This window comes from Cnephaeus nilssonii (assembly GCF_951640355.1).
Source record: "Cnephaeus nilssonii genome assembly, chromosome: X".
Lineage (NCBI taxonomy): Eukaryota > Metazoa > Chordata > Mammalia > Chiroptera > Vespertilionidae > Cnephaeus > Cnephaeus nilssonii.
Window position 1 is genome coordinate 37,036,660 of NC_137071.1, and position 14,914 is coordinate 37,051,573.

General features: G+C 41.6%; 1 pseudogene across 1 annotated transcript; it reads left to right on the top strand.

Annotated features, from left to right (window-relative positions):
* The first annotated feature begins 13,357 nt into the window (after nucleotides 1–13,357).
* Nucleotides 13,358–14,017, top strand: LOC307095283 (GTP-binding nuclear protein Ran-like; annotated as a pseudogene). Its single transcript has one exon. The product of its transcript is annotated as a GTP-binding nuclear protein Ran-like (transcript).
* Nucleotides 14,018–14,914: the final 897 nt, after the last annotated feature.

The following is a 14,914-nucleotide window of genomic DNA, read 5'->3' on the forward strand; positions in this document are numbered from 1 at the left end:
GGCCTGTCTTCAGTCTTCTTTCAAAAAGTATCTATTTAGGTCCTTTGCCCATTTTTTGATTGGATTGTTTATCTTCCTTTCATTAAGTTGTATGAGTTCCCTGTAAATGTTGGAGATTAAACCTTTATCAGTGATAACTTTTGCAAATATGTCCTCCCATAGAGTGGGCTTTCTTTTTGGTTTTTTTTTTTATGATTTCTTTCGCTGTGCAAAAACTTTTTATTTTGATGTAGTCCCATTTATTTATTTTCTCTTTAGTTTCCATTGCCCTAGGAGTGGTATCGGTGAATAAATTGCTTTGGCATATGTCTGAGATTTCTTTGCCTGTGTATTCCTCTAGTATTTTTATGGTTTCCTGTCTTATGTTTAAGTCGTTTATCCATTTTGTGTTTATTTTTGTGTATGGTGTTAGTAAGTGGTCTAGTTTCATTTTTTTGCATGTATCTGTCCAATTTTCCCAACACCAGTTATTAAAGACACTGTCTTGACTCCATTGTATGTTCATGCTTCCTTTGTCAAATATTAATTGAGCATAGTGCTTTGGGTCGATATCTGGGTTCTCTATTCTATTCCATTGGTCTGTATGTCTGTTCTTGTGCCAGTACCAGGCTGTTTTGAGAACTGTGGCTTTGTAATACAGCTTGAAATCTGGTATTGAGATTCCACCTACTTTGTTCTCCTTTCTCAGGATTGCTGTGGCTATTCTGGGTCTTTTTTTTTAATCCAGATGAATTTTTGGAGAGTTCTTTCAAGGTCTGTGAAATATGCCCTTGATTTTTAATGGGGAGTGCATTGAATCTATAGATTGCTTTGGGTAGTATGGACATTTTAATGATGTTGATTCTACCAATTAATGAACACGGTATATTCTTCCAAATGTTTATGTCTTCCTCTACCACTTTTTTCAGTGTCATGTAGTTTTCCGCATATAGGTCTTTTACCTCCTTAGTTAAGTTTATTCCTAGGTATCTTAATTATTTTAGTGTGATGGTAAATGAGATTACTTTTTAAATCTCTCTTTCTGTAAGTTCACTAATGGTGTATAGAAATGCCATAGATTTCTTGGCATTAATTTTGTATCCTGCTACATTGCCAAATTAATTTGTTAAATCTAATAGTTTTTTAATGAAATCTTTAGGCTTTCTTATGTACAATATCATGTCATCTGAAAATAAGGACACTTTTACTTCTTCTTTTCCAATTTGGATGCCTTTTATTTCTTCTTCTTGTCTAATCGCAATGGCTAATACTTCCAGTGCTATGTCAAACAGGAGTGGTGAGAGTGGGCATCCCTGTCTTGTTCCTCTTCTTAGGGGAAATGGTTTTATATTTTGCACATTGAGTATGATGTTGGCTGTGGGTTTGTCATAAATGGCTTTTATTATGTTGAGGTATGATCCTACTATTCCAGTCTTGATGAGAGTTTTTATCAAAAATGTGTGTTGGATTTTGTCAAATGCTTTTTCTGCATCAATTGACATGACTATGTGGTTTTTATCCCTCAATTTTTTTATGTGATGTATCACATTTATTGACTTGTGGATATTCTACCATCCTTGCATCCCTGGGATAAATCCTACTTGGTCCTGATGTATGATCTTTCTGAAGTACTGCTGGATCCAATTTGCTAGAATTTTGTTGAGGATTTTGGCATCTATGTTCATGAAGGATATTGGCCTGCAATACACTTTCATTGTGTTGTCTTTATCTGGTTTTGGTATTAGGGTAATGCTGGCTTCATAGAATGAGCTTGGAAGTGTTCCTTCCTCTTGAATTTTTTGGTATAGTCTGAGAAGGATAGGTTTTAGTTCTTCCTTAAATGTTTGGTAAAACTCCCCTGTGAAGCCATCTGGCCCTGGGATTTTGTTTGCTGGAAGCTTTTTGATGACTGACTGCTTCAATTTCTTCCATAGTTATTGGCCTATTGAGATGTTTAGGTTCTTCCTGACTGAGTTTTGGAAGGTTATATTTTTCTAGGAATATGTCCATTTCCTCCAGTTGAACAGTTTTTTGGAATAGAGTTGTTCATTGTATTTTTTAACAATTCTTTGTATTTCTGTGGGGTCTGTTGTTATTTCTCCTCTTTCATTTCTGATTTTTTTTTATTGGGGTCCTCTATCTTTGCTTCTTGGTGAGCCTGGCTAGAGGTTCATCAATCTTGTTTATCCTTTCAAAGAACCAGCTCTTGGTTTTGTTGAGATTTTGTATTGTTTCTTTGGTCTCTATGTCATTTATCTCTGCTGATCTTTATTATTTCCTTCCTTCTGCTTACACTGGGCTTTTTTTGTTGCTCTCTTTCTAACTCTTTGAGTTGTAGGGTTAGGTAATTTATTACCATTGTTTCTTGTTTTTTTTGCAGTAGGCTTGTAGAGCTATGAACTTCCCTCTCAAGATTGCTTTCGCTGTGTCCCATAGATTTTGGATTGTTGTGTTTTTATTGACATTTGTTGCCATGATGTTTTTTATTTCTTTTTTGATCTCTCTGGTAACCCAGTCATTGTTTAATATCCTGCTATTTAGTATCCAGGTGTTTGATTTTTTAAATTGTTTTTATTGTAGTTTATTTCCAGTTTTATGCCATTGTGATCTGAGAAGATGCTTTATATGATTTCTATCTTCTTGAATTTGAAGCGACTCTGCCTGTGACACAATATATGGTCTATCTTTGAAAATGACCCATGTGCACTTGAGAAGAATATATATTCTGTGGCTTTGGCATGAAATGTTCTGTAGATGCCAATTAATTCCATCTGGTCTAATGAGTCATTTAGGATTGATGTTTCTTTGCTAATTTTTTGTTTAAAGGTTTTGTCCAATGGTGATAATGGGGTATTAAAGTCCCCTACTATGACTGTATTTCTGTTAATCTCTCCCTTGTTATCCTCCAGGAGTTTATGTATTTGGGTACTCCTGTATTGGGTGCGTATATGTTTACCAGAGTTATTTCTTCTTGTTGGATTGCTTCCTTTAGTGTTATGAAGTGGCCTTCCATATCTCTTTTTATGTCCTTTACTTTGAGGTCAAATTTGTCAAATATAAGTATTGCTACCCCAGCTTTTTTTTCCCTTTCCATTCACCTGAAAAACCTGTTTCCACCCCTTCACCCTCAGTCTGTGTACGTCTTTTTTTCTGAGGTGTGTTTCCTGTAGACAACAGATATATGGGTCATGTTTTCTTATCCACTCAGTTACCCTATATCTTTTGATTGGGGAATTTAATCCATTTACATTTAAAGTTATTATTGATAGGTACTTGTTTGTTGCCATTTTAATTCTTTACCCCATGTTCTTTCTTAGATTCCTATTTCTTCTTTTTACAGCGGACCCTTTAGCATTTCTTGCATTGCTGGTTTGGTGGTAATAAACTCCCTTAGTCTTTTTTGTCTGTGAAGCTCCCGATTTCACCCTCAATTTTGATTGATAGCCTTGCTGGGTACAGTATTTTTGGATTCAGACCCTTCCTTTGCATGATTTTGCATATTTCATTCCATTCCCTTCTTGCCTGATGTGTTTCTGTTGAGAAATTAGTCGCTAGTCTGATTGGGGATCCTTTGTAGGTAACTTTCTGTCTCTCTCTGGCCGTTTTTAAGATTCTTACTTTGTTGTTGGTGTTTGCAAATTTAATTATAATGTGCCTTGGCATCAGTCTTTTGGGGTTCATTTTGTTTGGGACTCTGTGAGCTTCTTAGATTTGTGTGGGGTTTCCCCCCTATATCAGGGAATTTTTCTGTCATTATTTCTTCAAACAGATTTTCTATTCCTTGCTCAGTTTCCTCTCCTTCTGGCTTTCCTATTATGCAGATGTTGTTTCGTTTCATATTGTCCCAAATTTCCCTTAGGCTCTCCTCCTGCTTTTTAATTTTTTTTTCTAGAAGCTGCTCTACTTGAGTATTTTTTCTACCTTGTCTTCTAGCTCACTGATGGGGTCCTCTGCTTCTTCTAGTCTACTGTTGATGCTTTCTATTGAGTTATTTATAGCAGCGATATCATTTTTCATTTCTTCTTGGTTCTTCTTCATTTCTTCTTGGTTCTTACACATATTGTTGAATTTGTCTTCCATTCTTTTCATCCACCTGATGACCATTTCTCTGAATTCTTTCTCTGACAGGTTGCTTGCCTCAATTTCTTTTAGTTCCTTTTCTGGTGATGCCTGCTTTTCTTTCATATGTGGGCTGTTTCTTTGTCTCCCCATGATCTCTCTTCTCCTGGTGTCTGGTTATGTAGTTCTCTCTCTCCTTTCCATGAGGAGGCGCAGAGCTTCTCCGAATCTGCGTCCTCGCACCACTTGGGGACCCATGTTCTTGGGTTTGCAGCTGTTTGCACTAGTTAAAAAGTTTTAATTTTATACCATCCTTTTTGGTTACTTTAGGTCTCTCGGTTTGCAAGTCCACCATGCTGGCCTTCCTTGAGCTTATCAGGTTAGCATGGGGCCCCTTTTCATCCACACCCCCATTTTGGTCATAAATCAATCCAAAGGGTGCAGCATTGATAATTCATTTTTTTTGGTTAGATAAGGTGGCCCCATGGTTTTAGGAAGATTTATTTTTAGGAAATTTTAGTGTTAATGTTTTCCTTGTTGAACAATGGACCATTGGGGATGGGGCAAGATTGTGATTTTGAATGGAATTTAAGACCAAAAAATTTTTTTAAGTGAAAGGCAGGTGGGAGGCAGTCTGGTTTTGTGGATTTTTATTACAAAAAATAGTTTTGGTTACTTATAATTGATAAGTTATATTAATGTTAAAAAAAACCATTCATACCTGTAAAAAATGTTTGTGATTTTATTTGAGCCCAACTGTCGACAATTTCCCAAAAACAGAACCTCAATGAATTTAGATAATGCTCCAGAGCATGGCAGGTTTTCCTCTATTTTCATACATTGCAATCAAAGGAAAGGACATAGGTGGGTTACATGAAATCCATTGGTGATAGATTAGAGAGGTGGGAGAAAGCAAAGTGGAGAAACCACTGGGATTGTATAAAGAGTAAAATGTTAAACACATACTTAGGTGGGTGCAGGAACAATTAACATGATAACAATGAAGGAATTTATGGTATCTGTCCTGGTGCCCAGGCACATTAGGTTGTGCCCCAAGGGGTCCAGAAAAAGGGAAGTTACAAGTTATTCAGACATTTTAAGGATATGTTATCATAGATGCAAAAAGACAGATAGGCTCAGTTACTGTAAAGGTTGACTTTGTCAGTGAAGATAACAGCCTAGAATATAACTACTCACAATAACTGCCTTTAGTTAAGTTTAATATCAGATCATCCTTTGTGGTTACTTTAGGTCTCTGTGTTTGCAAGGCTGTCATGCAAGCCTTCACTGAGCTTTTCAGGTTAGCATGTGGCCCCTTTCATCGACAGTTTTTATGACTTAGGTTCTCTGGCATGTCTTATTTGTTTATATTTTGTGTTTAGTATAATATTTATTTATAGGTTCAGGGCATAATATATTATTTTGTTTTTATAACATGACTATGATATGGGTTTTTATTCATTAAGGTTTAGTTATTTTTTATTGGAAATATTTAGGTGTTAATATTTTGATTTATGATAATTGTGTAATCTGAAGATGTAATTTTATGTGTTTTTTTTAATTGGGTCAAAGGTTGTAAGACTATAATGTTGTAAATTATAAATAATACTTACAATTTTAAAAGTCAGGAGGACAGTAAGAGTTTTAGAAAGTAATTCTTTTGTGTTTTAGTAATAGTTATAGAGGGCCATGTTTTTATACTCATTATAGTTTTTATTGGAATTAATATAGTTAGTAGTCTTTGTTGGGTTACAGGGTAAGTATATTTTTATAATTAGGTATTGGGGTTTATATATAAAGATATTTGTTATATGTTTATTAATTTTTGTAATATTTTTATTTTAATAGAGAAATTATAAAAATTATTATTAATAATATAAAGTTATCCTTCATAATAAAAAGGCAATATGCAAATAACCATCACTCCGCTACGCCCACGATTGGGCGGTGGGAGGCTGGGGGGCGGGACTCGGGGTGGCATATCCGGCCATTGAGAGGTGCAGGACTCCCGCCCCCCCCCCTGCCTCTCAACGGCTGGATTGGCGGCCGCTGAGGGGGGCTGCCTCGGACACCCTGGACACCCAGCTCCGCTGCCATCGGAGGCGGGGAGCCGGTTGTCCGCACCCGGATCCCCTGCCCAGCTCCGCTGCCATCGGAGGCGGGGAGCCGGTTGTCCACACCCGGATCCCCTGCCCAGCTCCCCTTCGTCAGCGCCTCAAGCCCCAGCAGCAGCGGCAGCGGCTGGGGATGAGCTGGTGATCCCAACAGCCTGGCAGCTCAGTGGCGGCGGCGGAGGCAGCATTGGGCCTGGGGACTGGCGAACAGGCAGAAGATGGCCCTGATCGCAGGAGGCTAGGCCTAGGGACCCTACCCGCACGATTGAATCGTGCGCTGGGCCTCTAGTTTTAAATATTTTAGTAATTATTAATAGTTAGGCTACATATATACTTATACTAGAGGCCCAGTACATGAAATTTGTACATGGAGGGGCACTCAGCCCAGCCTGCACCCTCTCCAATCTGGGACCCCTTGCATTAGGCCTGAACCGGCAGTTGAACATCCCTCTCACAATCCTGGACCGCTGGCTCCTAATTGTTCACCTGCCTGCCTTCCTGGTTGCCCCAACTGCCTCCCCTGCTGGCTTGGTCACCCTTAACTACCCCCTTCTGCTGGCCAGGTCACCCCCAACTGCCCCCTCCCTCCCAGTCTGGTCACTCCTAACTGTCCCCCCACTGGCCTGGTCACCCCCAACTGCCCCCGTCTGCCTGCCTGGTCACCGCTAACTGCCCCCCCCTGCTGGCCTGGTTGCTCTTCCAGCTGGCTTAGTTGCCCCTCACTGCCCCGCCTGCCAGCTGGCTTAGTTGCCCCTCACTGGCATAGTTGCCCCTCACTGGCTTAGTTGCCCCTCACTGCCCCGCCTGCCAGCCTAATCGCCCCCAATTGCCCCCCCTGCTGGCCTGGTCACCCCACGCAGCCTGCTGTCAGTTGTTTGGTTGTCCCTCACTAACCCCCCTGCCAGCCTGGTTGTAGGCAGCCATCTTGTGAGGGTGTGATGGTCAATTTGCATATTACCTCTTTGTTATATAAGATATATATATAGAATTTGAGAAAAGTTTAAAGAACAAGTATAATTATTATTCATATTAGTAGGAATGAAACTGGAAAAGTCAGAATTTGTGCTACCTGTCACTATCAGAATCAATAAGTATAGACAAGGATTGAAGCTTTATGTGTGCTTTATTCAGGTGGCCAGTAATCTGAGAAGACAGCAGGTTATGTACCCTAAAAAGACTGTCTTACATCTCATCTCAAGCCCACCCTTTGTATAAGTAGAAGAAAAGTATCGGTAAAGGGTTTGGAGTTCAGGGAGAAAGGTTAGTCAGATAAATGCTGCAGTAGGTGAATTTCCAAGCATCCCCTTCATCTGCTGACCAGTGATTCTTTATCTGCATCTGAGTGGGGGGACTTTCTATCCCTGGAGCACAATGGCTCAGATACCATCTTGGTCCCTTGCAGTCCCTGGAGTACAAGGGTTAAATCGCTTGCAGGTATCCTGAAGATGGGGCAGGTCTAGTCATACCTTTCAGCCCCTGGAACAATAGCTTTCTACTTCCATTTATTACGAAGCCTGTTAACTATATATCTAAAGCTATTTTTTTTTTTACTTCTTGAGTTCCCAATCATTCCCCACTATTTGTCTTTATCTTATTTCTATGAGATTAGTTTCATATGGAAGTAATCATTTTGCTGTTGCTCATATATATTAGCTATAGAAAGTCTCATAGTGGATTTATGAATACACTTAACTGCAGATCAACATAAAGGGGCACATTGTATGCAACAATTAACTATGATACTGAAAATATGAAAATAATAAAAAGTAAAAATGCCTCTCTAAGACCAGTATTACTGGGCAGCCAGGAGGTTACTTTAGATAAATCAACACTCAATTTAATCCCACTTTGGGGAGCCACCCTTATCCTGAGCAGGGCAATAGGTAAAACTTGATCCCCATGGATATAAGTTTCTTGACACAGTTTGACTACATTTTCCTTCAAGGTGTGATTCATTTTCTCTCCCTTCCCAGAAGCCAGAGGTCTCCATGCCCTGTGGAGTCCCCACTTGATTCCTAAATATTTACTAAACTTCTGTGTAATTTCAGAAACAAAAGCAGGTCCATTATCACTCTGGATGCTGCCAGGTAGGCCAAAGTGTGGAATTATTTCCTTCAGTAAGGTTTTCACTACCTCTGAGGATTTCTCAGTGATGGTAGGATAGGTTGCTGCACATCCTGAAAAGGTATCAACAATGATGAACAAATATTTCCACCATTGGACCCTCGGAACTGTTTAAAGCCTATTTGCCTGTCTTCAAACGGGCATTGTCCTTGGTATTGTTTCTCTTCTTTCTTTTAATGGAGATCTGTCTTGGGGTTGTCCTTGTGGCACATACCACATCTCCCTATTACTCTTAGTATGGTTTTAGAAATTCCAGGACCCATGAGCTACAGTTTAATTTAGGCGGTTAATGAACCCCTGCCATAGTGAGTGGCCTCATGTAAATGCTTCTTGATTGGCTCTGCTAAAGTTCAGGAAGCGGTATAACTCCTTTCTTATCCTTTCTCTATCCACTATCTGGATCTTCCTCATCACAACCCCAGCCTTTAGCTTTCTCTAAGACTGCAGACGAATATTCAGGGTCAAAATGTGACAAGTCTAGAACAGGTAGCAAAGGCATTATAAACGTTCCTTTAGCAGCCTCTTTTCCTGCTCCATCGGCCAGATTATTTCCTTTAGGCACTTCAGTGTCCTCTGTCTGATGCCCGGGGCAGTGCATAACTGCCACCTGTAAAGGTACCTGGATAGCTTCTAATAATTTCAACATTTCTGCTGCATGTTTAATTTCTTTTTTATTGGAGGTAAATAGTCCTCTTTCCTTCCAGATCGAACTATGTGCACATAAAATTAGGAAAGCGTACCTCGAGTCGGTATACACATTCACTCTCTTTGCTTGTGACAATCCTAATGCCCTCATCAATGCAATCAGTTCAGCCTTCTAAGTAGAGGTTCCCAGTGGTAAATCTTTGGCCTCTACTATACCTTCAAGAGTCACAACTGCATATCCAGTTTTTCTGTGTCCTTGTCCATATAACTGCTTCCATCTGCATATAGATTCCAGTCTGCCTTTTCTAGAGGATGGTCCTGTAAATCAATTCTGCTAGAATAAACTTCATGAATTATTTTAACACAGCCATGCATTAAGCGTGGCAGAGTCAGGCTCTGGGAGAAGGAAGACAGGCTTTAACTTACTTAGAGTTTTGTTTTTGTTAATCCTCACCTGATGATGTTTTTTCCATATTTTTAGAGAGAGTGAATGGGATGGAGGGGGAGACAGACAGAGAAACACCTATGTGAGGGAGACATATTGGTTGGTTGCCTCCCACATGCACTCAACTGGGGCCTGGGATGGAACCTGCAACACAGGTACACAGCTTTGACTGGGAATCGAGTCCAGGACCCTTTGGTGTTCAGGCCTATACTCTAACCACTGAGCCAGACCAGTGAGGGCTAACCTACTTAAAGTTTGAGGGAGATGTTTTGGGAAGAATTGCTTGGTACTTGCCCATTCTTCCAACATTGAGCCACAAATTCCCTTTTTGCTTTAACAAGCTCAACACTTGGTGTGGTGCATAAATGATGATAGACTGCCCCAAGGAAAACTCCTCAGCTTCTTGTGAAAGCTCCCAGGTGACTGCCACAGCTCTCCTGCAGGCTGGCCATCCTTGGACAATGTGACCCAGTTCCTTTGACAAGTATCAGCGGGGTTGCAAAATGTCACTAAGTCTTTGGGTGAGGATTCCTTGGGCAATGCCCTGCCTTTCATGAACATATACTTGACAGGGATTTAGTAGGTTTGGAAGCCCCAGTGCTGGTGCAGAAGCTGGGTGTGTCTTCAGGGACTCAGAAACCCGAGAGTACTCCTTCGTCCATTCGAAAGGGCTATTTTCTGGTCCTTTCAGAGCTTTACACAATGGTTTAGCAATGAGCCCAAAGTTTGGAATCCAAATGCGGTAGTAGCTGCCATTTCCAGGAATCCTCTTAACTGTTTCCTGGTATTGGTAACTTCCTTTCGAATTATGGTTTCTTTTCTCTTGCCAGTAAGACTCCTTTTGCCAGATTCAAGCAAGAACCCAAGAAACCTTACTGCTCATTGGCAAATCTGTGCCTTCTGTGCTGATACTTTATAGTCACAAGATGCCAGATGGTTCAAGGTAGCTATAGTATTAGTTAAATATTGCTGAAATGACGTCCTTGTGATTAAGAGGTCATCTGCACAGTGTAACAGAGTTCCTCCTTCTAATTGTTAGGTCCTTTAAGTCCTGGTTCAGCGTCTCCCCCTAAAACGTGGTGGAGTTCTTGAACCCTTGTGGTAAGATTGTCCAGCAATACTGAGTCTTGACCCAAAATTCCGGGTCCTGCGATTCAAAAGCAAACAATGGTTGAGAGTCTTGATCAACTGGAATGCAAAAGAAGGCATTTTTTAAATCCAATACTAAATACCAGAGGCTGTCCCGGGTATACAATTTACCAAAGTATAAGCATTTGGGACAGTGGAGTGAATGTCCGGTACAATGTCACTTATGGCCATTAAATTTTGTACAAATCCATACTCATTTGAGTGGGTTTTCTTAATGGGCAATATGGGTGTAATGTATGGGGAGCGGCAGGGTTAAATAAGTCTATATTCCTGGAACTTCTGAATTATTGGGTATATTCCTGCTAGGGTCTCTCTCCACAAGGGATCCTGCCTCTTATTGGGAACTAAAGGGCCGGTGCACAAAATTTGTGCACACGGGGGGGAATGGGGGGTGTCCCTCAGCCTAGCCTGTACCCTCTCCAATCTGGGATCCCTCTCACAATCCAGGACTGCTAGCTCCCAACTGCTCACCTGCCTGCCTGCCTGATTGCTCCTAACCGCTTCTGACTGCCAGCCTGATCACCCCCTAACCACTCCCCTGCCAACCTGATCAATGCCTAACTGCCCCCCTGCTGGCCCGATTGCCCCCAACTGCCCTCCCCTGCCGGCCTGGTCACCCCTAACTGTCCTCCCCTGCTGGCCTGGTCTCCCCTAACTGCCCTCCCCTGCTGGCCTGGTCACCCTCAACTGCCCTCCCCTGCCGGCCTTCTTGTGGTGGCCATCTTGTGTCCACATGGGGGCAGCCATCTTGTGTGTTGGAGTGATGGTCAATTTGCATATTACCTCTTTATTATATAGGATTCCCACCCCTTGTTTAAGTCAACTTTAACAGGGGAGGCTCTGCTTATCCCTTCTTGGCTTTCCAGCAGCCCACACAATAGGTTTTACCCAATTCTCAATTCCTTCTGGCTAGGGTATTTTTATTTCTCCCTCCCATAGTTTCATAAGGAACTGGCAAGCCTGCTCTGGAGGGACGTGTAGGTGGAGCTGTTCTCTTGCTGGAGAGAAAGTGATGTGAGCCTAGAACTTTGATAGCAAGTTCCTTCCCAGAAGAGGAATTTAACACTCAGGAATATATAAAAATTTATGAGTTAAAACCATATTCCCCATAGCACATTCTAATGGCTTTAAGAAAAACTGGCATTCAGGGCTTCCAGAAATTCTAGTTACAGCCTGCCACTGGAGAACTCAGTTAGAGGTCTAGTGACCACAGCATATGTTGCTCCTGTATCAATCAAAACTCTACACTGTCCCCCCAGTGTTAGTTTTACCCGAGGTTCGGGGGGGGGGAGGGGGGATGGCGGGTTAACTTTAATAGGCTGTTGTAATAATTAAACCTCCAAGCCCTGTCACTCATCATTGGAGCTATTTCCTTTCCCCAGCATATCTCTCCAGTTCTTAGATTCTGACTTCCTTTTCCCTCACTGGGGGCACTCATTTTCCAGTGCCCCTTTCCTTTACAATATGCACACTGACCAGTGGCAAGCATTTTAGATGGAGTCGCATGCCATGTGCCCTCCAATGGAATTGCCCTGAAACCTTTTCCAAGAATATTGGACACTTCGGCCTCTTTCCGTTCTCTGTTATTATAAATTTTGAAGGCAATGTCTACTACTTGGGAAAGGTTCAAGCCTATTCCTCCCTCTAACTTCTGAAGTTTCTTTCTGATGCCAGGTGCACACTGAGAGAGAAAGGTCATATTCACCATTCTAATATTTTCAGGGGTTTCTGGATCCAAATCAGCATATTTTCTATAGGTCCGGAAGATTCCTTCAAGAAACTCAGAGGGGTCCTCTGTGGGTTTTCTTGTACTGCCTGTACCACATTCCAACTTTTCTGCATAGGGATGCCTTTTTTTCAATCCCTCAAGGATGCACCTCTCATAATGCACTAAGAGAGGAAGGCCAATCTCATTAAAGTCCCAGTTGGGCTCGGCTAAAGGTATTGCCTTAGTAAGGTCAGGATCCCCATCTGGATTTTCTTGGTGCAGTCTCTGAGCCTCTTCATTTAGCTCATCCAATACCAACCTGCGCTCATCACCCGTAAGCAAAATATTCAGTAAGGCTTGTATGCTTGCCCAACCAGGATGGTGGGTGGCAAAAAGTAATGTAACTAAGTCAGTCATTTTAGTAGGATAATCCCTATAAGAAGGACTTGAGTGTTGTTCTTTTTAATAATTCTTTATTGGTGAAAGTATTACATTATATATGTCCCCCCTTTCTCCCAAATGATTTCCTTCAGCACACACCTGCCCGCCCCCAGGCCCTCACCGCCATATTGTCTGTGTCCATAGGCCATGAATATATGCATACAAGGTAGAAGGACTTGAGTTTTTCCAGTTTAACAGATCCTATGTAGAAAAGGGAATATGTGCCTAATAATATCCAGCAGGCTGGCCCTCTGGCCCTACTCCCACTGGAAGTCTTCACAAAGGGTATTGCCCTGCCCCAGTAAGGGATTGTGCCTCCACTGAATTTGGTTCCCTGGTGGGATTGGGACAGAGAGACCAGTTCAGGATCACCTCCTCCAGCTCCCACAGCTGAAGGGCCCTTGGGTATCCTGACCATGCTCACAGTAGCCATGACACCCAGATCTTCCTAGTCCCTCTCTTCTGAGCTTCTGCTACCTATTACAGGCAAATTCCCTTTTCTCTGGACCATTAATCTATTTCCTTTTAATCCTGCCTCTTTATTATGTAAAGTCACAAAAGGTTATACATAAGGTATTTCATCCCACTTTCCTGATCTTTGTCAAAACAACTCTAACTGCAGTACAGTATAGTAATTTAAAGACCCCTTTGGATTTGAATTGCACTTCCACCATCTTTCCAGATTTCAGCCAGATGGCCCCAGAGATGCTTCTGGAAGTAACATCACCATAGCTGCCCAAGGAGAACCCCTAGTTAAATTAAAACTTGTATTGGTTGGTGATGGTGGGACTGGGAAAGCTACATTCATGCAACGTCATCTGACTGGTGAATTTGAGAAATATGTAGCCACCGTGGGTGTTGAGGTCCATCCCCTTGTGTTCCACACCAACAGAGGGCCAAAGTTCAATGTATGGGGTACAGCAGGCCAGGAGAAGTTCAGTGGACTAGGAGACAGCTATTACATCCAAGCCCAGTGTGCCATTATAATGTTTGATGTAACTTTGAGAGTTACTTACAAAAATGGGCTTAACTGGCATATAGATCTGGTATGAGTGTTTGAAAAGCATCCTCCTCGTGTTGTGTGGCAACAAAGTGGATATTAAGGACAGGAAAGTTAAGGCAAAACCAATGGTCTTCCACCGGAAGAATCTTCAGTACTATGACATTTCTGCCCAAAGTAACTACAATTGGCTTGCTAGAAAACTAATTGGAGACCCTAACTTGGAGTTTGTTACCATGCTTGATCTTGCCCTGCCAACGTTTGTCATGGACCCAGTGTTGGCAGCACAGTATAAGCACAATCTAGAGATTTCTCAGACCACCACTCTCCCAGGTAAATATGACAACCTGTGAGAAAGGGAAGCTGGTGCCCTGCATCACAAGTCTAGTTTTATAGACAACTGTCCTGTGATGTCAGTGGTGCAGCATGTTTGCCACTTCATTGTACAGCAAAGAAGAAACTGTGCTTGATCCTTGGGATGCGGAAAGAGATGAATGGGCTTTGGAGTGAATGTGGCAGTTTAAAAATACCTTCATTATTTGGACCTACATATTTAGTTACTTTGGAATGCAGTTGTTTCCTTATGGAGCTTCAACTATAAGAATGCTGTAGTCGCATTACAATATTCAGAGGTGAAACCTGTTTGTTGCTGTCATTCCCATTCTTTTTCATTTAGAATCAGAATAAAGTTGTATTTCAAATAGCTAAGAAAAATAAAAATAAAATAAAGACCTGTTTTGCAGCCAGTGCTCTCCTGAGTCCAGATTATACATAAGTTAAGCAATATTACAATAAAAAGTCATTTTCTTTTTAGTCATAGGTTTATAAGCATAGGTAGACCAATCAGCCAAAACTTTCCCCAAAGGGCTGATTCCCAGAACAGAAGTCCCCCCACCCCCGCAAACCTAATTCTACCAAACAGAGCTCTGTAATTTCACACAAACCAGACAAGGAAGTACCTTAATTCTGATGACTGATCTAAGTCATAACCCCAGACTGTAATTCTGAACCAGAAAGCACGGTGATTCAACAGAAAGTGAAGGTGATGGAGGTAACATGAGTTGGAGAAGGAAAGTTTCCAAGTGAAATCGCTTGGCAGCTGCTAGGGAGTCTCCAAATCCATACCCCAGAACTTCCTAGTCCAGGCATCCAACGGGACACCCCACCAAATACCCAGACTTACTGCAGAGTACCAAAGCTCTCGCAACAGAGTCACCAGAATATGAAACCTGAAAAGTCAGCATTCATGC